We start from the raw sequence: 6,000 nt of genomic DNA, 5'->3' as shown, positions 1-6,000 counted from the left end.
AAATTTTCTTTCTCGTGCAGAGTTATGACACAAAATTCACATCACAACTCAGCTATACAGCGGTTCCTTAGTGCAAAGTTTCTAAATAATGGTCGCGTGTTTAACGTCAACGGCAGCTGCTCGCACTATCCTCATGGCTTTACATCAAATTAAATATTCGCAGTAAATAGACCCTTTCGACAATATGAAGCGCAAACGCACTTTTTTATTCAAGTTCGCAATCCCAGGCCACGCTGACAGCAACCGCCTCGTGCGCGCAGCGTGCCAAAAAACTCCGTTGCCACCGGCGCCGCCGGCGTCACAATCGAAATATGGCCGCACAAATTAACTCACTTTCTTGTAGCTAGCTCCTGTACAGGCTCACTAGCTTTATTTGCGCCTTGACAACGTTACGAGAGCGCGCGAAGTGATGTGATGATGATTAAGCCCGCATAGGCGCGCCATGACACGGATGACAGCGACACATAAAGGCACCAAACGTAGCCTTGGTGATCGGTTTCGGAAGCGCACCGGAGCCCATCGCGGAGGCATGCACCAAAGACCGCTTGGGAGCAGTTTCGGCGCAATAATGCGTTTTGGAGCAGGATGGCGCAGCAGAAGAAGCGGATTGGCGCAGCGTGGCGCAAATGGCGCAGCACTTCCACCCCTGTATGTACTGCTATGACTCAGCAAGCAATACTGTAGTGTTGCCCGTCCCTGCACCAATACGACAGCGAACACTGCTAACACTTCCTTTCGATAAAAGGACGTCTGTGGTGTGACGTAAGTGCCGAGGTTACTCGGGGCATAAGCTACCCTTTAGACGCCAGTGTAGTCGAGGTGCCTGGTAAGCACACGATATGCACAAACTACTGAATCGGCACAAAGGTCCCGATCACCTAAGACTTGACTCAAAGTCAAAAGGTGTGGCATACGCAGCTTCTCCCTGAGTGCTTCGCATTAGATCGATTTCCACAATGCATGGATGCGTGGGACCTGCCAGAAAAGAACGGCGAAACCGGCACATCTCAAGCATTTTGAGAATCGGTTTTTTTAACGTTACTGGCAAACAATATTTTCGTTCTCATGTTTTCTTTTTTAGATGCGAAACAGCCTATGGCGGGGGCTTTGTCCCTCCCTCCCTCATTCCCGTGGCCACCCCACTGCGCATGCGCGACCCCTCCCCCTCTCTCTCCTACACCCCCGTCTTTCCTCTAGGAATCTCTACTCTACGGAGCGGCGCGCACGTCCACCCCACTGCACATGCGCGTCCTCCCCCTCTCTCCTCTCTACGCTCCCCTTCTCCTCTAGGAATCCTCTACTCTACAGAGCGGCGCGCATGACAGGTGGTGCGACAGCTGCATACTCCGCTGGGTGCGCCACGGTAGTTCCGCGGTATGAAAAACGACGGAGCGCGCGCGCCTCATTCTCTCCTGTGCAGCGCCGCGATGAGCGCTCGGGCCGCTGCCGCGAAACGAAAGCGGCGACGTGGCGATCCCGAACTTCGGGTACGCGAAGCCGAAAGGAAACGTGAACGGCGGCGAGCGGACCCTGAACTCCGGGCTCGAGAAGCTGGATCAAAACGTCAACGTCGAGCGGCGGAGTCGAGGCGGTGCGGCAACGCGAAGCCGAGTCGAAACGTCAACGTCGAGCGGCGCTGCTTCGCATCCACACATGGTTCCCTTTAGCGGGAGATGGTGTAATTTTTTTCAGAATATTTAAGGGTGTCATTAGAATAGTCAAAGTTGGTATTTAAAGGCAACTAGATACAATAAAAAGCAATGCCAGTATTGACCGCGTAATGTCATGACTTCTTTTTCGGTATAATGTACGCAATCTAAAATCATTCTCGTTTCTCATATCTCATGGTGGTTTTAAAAACAAGGCTGTGTTCCCCCGGAGAAAATTGAGAATTTGTTTACTTTTACATAATGGTGCACAGAAGAATAACTGCGTAACGTTAATGTCCTATCGTTAAACAATGACACTCAGCATCGATCACTTATTGGGCGGCCGGGCCTAGCTGTTCAAATACAAAAAAGAACAATGATGTAAAGTAAGGATTAATTTTCGTGGTTGATAAAAACGAAAAATTTGAACAGCGATGTCTTCCTAAAATTGTAAGAGAAACAACACTGGCATTCATTTACCATTGGCAGAGTTCTGCATATATTAAAGCGAGTTGGCAAAAATGCAACAAAGAGATAAATATTCAAGGGGAAAAAAACTAATCGTCCAGTTTGCGTGCAGGAATCACGATAAAATTGTAATGGCAGCTTCCATCACTTGCAGGGTTAGTTCAGACGAGAAATTTGAAAGAGGATGCTTTCGTTTTTACTTTTTTCTATCTGACAATCAATCTTCTTCTGTCATAAAAATGGGAGAAAAAAAGAACTTTTGATAGTATTGATTCGGTTTCGGGTGAACAAACTAAGCAGAAGATATCAGAGGGGTTCTCGCGAAGCGCTCTATAGATTAATATTGACCGTCTTGGGTTGTGAGGTTCAATGTCAAATACGCTGCAAGGGAAGTTCTCTTGCAATCTACACCTGGGGAGCGCTGTCGTGGCGGTCAATAATGGAATGTATAGTACTAGTAACTCAACGGCAAGGAAGGCATCGCGGGGGGGGGGGGACACTACATTTCTTCAAGGACCAGCCGAGCTGTGTCAGCAGCATGAATGAGAGTTCACGTTTATCGATTTCGTATTTATCTAGTTCATGTTTATATCTCGATTTATCTGTGCTTATATAATGTAGTTATCAGGCAGCTTTATTGGGATGGCATGTGGGGTGGGAGAGATAGAGAAAAAGTCACAGTTTCTCCACAAGGGCGAAGCAATGAATGCAATAGCAGAAAAGCGGCGCGTGATGGACGCGCTGCAACTACCGCGCGTCCATCACTACCCGGCAGCTACTAGACAGTTTTAATTTCACGTACGTAGGGACTTCACGTACGCAAACGTGAAAAGTACACGTACGTTACGTGCACGACATCTGAAACGCTTTTAGCTACACATACGTGACGCACGGTGAGAGCTGCCACGTAGCTCCATCTGCTGGGAATCATGAACACTGCGGTAGCTTGTTCGAGCGCCCGCGCGAGCAGACAGCGGAAGGGCAAGGTCCTCCCTGCGCACATATTAGAAGAAGCGAGAGAGCTGGCCGACGCCTTTAAGTGCGCCCATCGCGCTCCTAGCGCCATCTCGCTGGTAATGAAAAACGCTTATAAGCGCCTGCCGTCTCGGAGGACTGTAAACGGTAAAGGGTGTGTAATAACGCTCGCCGTTACCTACGTGAGGGATCTGAGCTTTGTGGAGTAGTGCTTAGTGCACCGGCGCTGCGCAGTGAGAGGTCGCTGGTTCGATTCCGCACTTCGGAAGCATCTTTCTGATTTATTTTTCATTGGGATATTGATGTATATACATACTTATACGCAGCATGACGGCGGCGACGGCAAAAACCAGCCGAGACTGTCCATATAATTGCTATCGCAATAAAAGGTTCAGTCTTGTGGCTGAAGTATCACTGCGATTAGTCGAATAAACCAAATAAACAAAAGTTCGGCAGATTCCACGCCTTGTGGGAATCGGTTTCATGCTAAGCAATGAGCGAGTAGTTGTCTGTGCTCCATTTTTGGCCTTCAGCCAAGCGTTACGAGGCAAATCGACATGTTTTTGTAAGTGTAGTAGTTGTGTGCACATCGTGGCTTTACCAGGCAGTACACTGGCTCTTAAAGGGAACTTACGGTCTGACGTAACGTCAGCACTCAATTTAGAGCACAGACGTCAGTATTACCAAAACGAAACGCACTTTACGGCGCGATGTGAGTATCATACGTAACCTTCGTTGCCGTATCTTCCCGGGTCCAGCAACGTGAATAAAGCTTTCTGAATCATGGAAGTACAAATCTAATGTCTATTAGACGGCTATAAAAGCCGAGCCAATACTGGAACCACAGACGTTAACCTGACATGACGCGCGTATCATAGGAGTACATATGTAGTGTTTATTGCTTGTTATCAATTTTAAAAAATCTGCAGATCCCACGCAGTGTGGGAATCGATGTAATGCGAAGCAGCCAGCATAGAGCTGCATACATCGTCTTGTTTGTCATTGAGGCTAGTGAAGTCATTCATGTCGTGACATCTAGTTCGCCATATATCGCGAGATGTTATACATGCATGCGTGTAAAATCTGGTATATGCCGCGCTAATGAAACATCTATTCTGCTACATATATACGATGCGTGACTGCTATTTATGTTCGTACCGTACTCCTGTCATGCCATACCAATTTAAGTATATATCCAATTAACAAATGGCGCGAGTGCACCATGAGCGTGGCGTCTAAATCATACCCTACATGACGCGCATTTCATGATTTTCGTGTTACCACCTGTTATTTATGTTCGTTACACTGTCACGTTGCGCAATACCAATTTGATGTATCAAGTCAAGCTAGCGAAACGGACGCCAGACATCATGATCGTGGCACGTAAGTCATGCTGTACATGACATGCGGTCATGATTTTCATATTAACTCCTGTTATGTATGTTTGTCACACAGTCACGTCGCGAGGTACCATTTTTGTATATACAGCTAGCGAAACGGCCACCAGCGCACAATGACCGTGGCACGTAAGTCATGCTGTACATGACATGCGTGTCATGATTTCATATAACTCCTGTTATTATGTTCGTCACATAGTCACGTCGCGCGATACAAATTTTGGTGTATATCAATCTAGCGAAACGGCCGCCAGCGCACCATGAGCATGGCACGTAAGTCATGCTGTGCATGATATGCTGTCATGATTTTCACGTTACCACCTGTTATTTGTGTTCGTCACACAGTCACGTCGCGCAAAACCAGTTTGGTGTATATCAAGCTAGCGAAACGGCCGCCAGCGCACCATGAGCGTGGCGCGTAAGTCACGCTGTACATCGCATGCGTCATGATTTTCATGTTACCACCTGTTATTTGTGTTCGTCACACAGTCACGTCATGCGATACCAATTTTGGTGTATTAAGCTAGCGAAAGGGCCGCCAGCGCACCAGAGCGTGGCACGTTAGTCATGCTGTACATACATGAGTGTCATGATTTTCATGTTACCTGTTATTTATTTCGTCACACAGTCACGTCATGCGATACCAATTTTGGTGTATATCAAGCTAGCGAAACGGCCGCCAGCGCACCATGAGCGTGGCGCGTAAGTCACGCTGTACATCGCATGCGTGTCATGATTTTCATGTTACACCTGTTATTTGTGTTCGTCACACAGTCACGTCATGCGATACCAATTTTGGTGTATATCAAGCTAGCGAAAGGGCCGCCAGCGCACCATGAGCGTGGCACGTTAAGTCATGCTGTACATAACATGAGTGTCATGATTTTCATGTTAACTCCTGTTTTATGTTCGTCACACAGTCAGCGTCGCGCAAAACCAGTTTTGGTGTATATCAAGCTAGCGAAACGGCCGCAGCGCACCATGAGCGTGGCACGTAAGTCATGCTGTACATGACATGCGTGTCATGATTTCATGGTAACTCCTGTTTTGTGTTCGTCCACAGTCACGTCGCGCAAAACCAGTTTTGGTGTATATCAAGCTAGAGAAACGGCCGCCAGCGCACCATGAGCGTGGCACGTAAGTCATGCTGTACATGACATGCGTGTCATGATTTTCATGGTAACTCCTGTTATTTGTGTTCGTCACACAGTCACGTCGCGAGGTACCAATTTGGTGTATATCAAGCTAGAGAACGGCGCACGCCCATGAGCGTGGCACGTAAGTCATGCTGTACATGACATGTGTGTCATGATTTGCACGTTGGACCTGTTACATATGTTCGTCATACACTCTTGTCACGCCATACCAATTTCGGTATATATCAAACTAACGAACGGCCGCAAGAGCACAAAAAGTGGCATGTAAATCATGTTCGTTCATGACATGGATATCATGATTGTCATGTTGACCTGTCATTTATGTTCATCATAAGGTCATGTTACGCCATACCA

This window comes from Rhipicephalus sanguineus, unplaced genomic scaffold (assembly GCF_013339695.2).
Source record: "Rhipicephalus sanguineus isolate Rsan-2018 unplaced genomic scaffold, BIME_Rsan_1.4 Seq12039, whole genome shotgun sequence".
Taxonomy (NCBI): domain Eukaryota; kingdom Metazoa; phylum Arthropoda; class Arachnida; order Ixodida; family Ixodidae; genus Rhipicephalus; species Rhipicephalus sanguineus.
Note: the sequence above shows the minus strand (reverse complement) of the source record.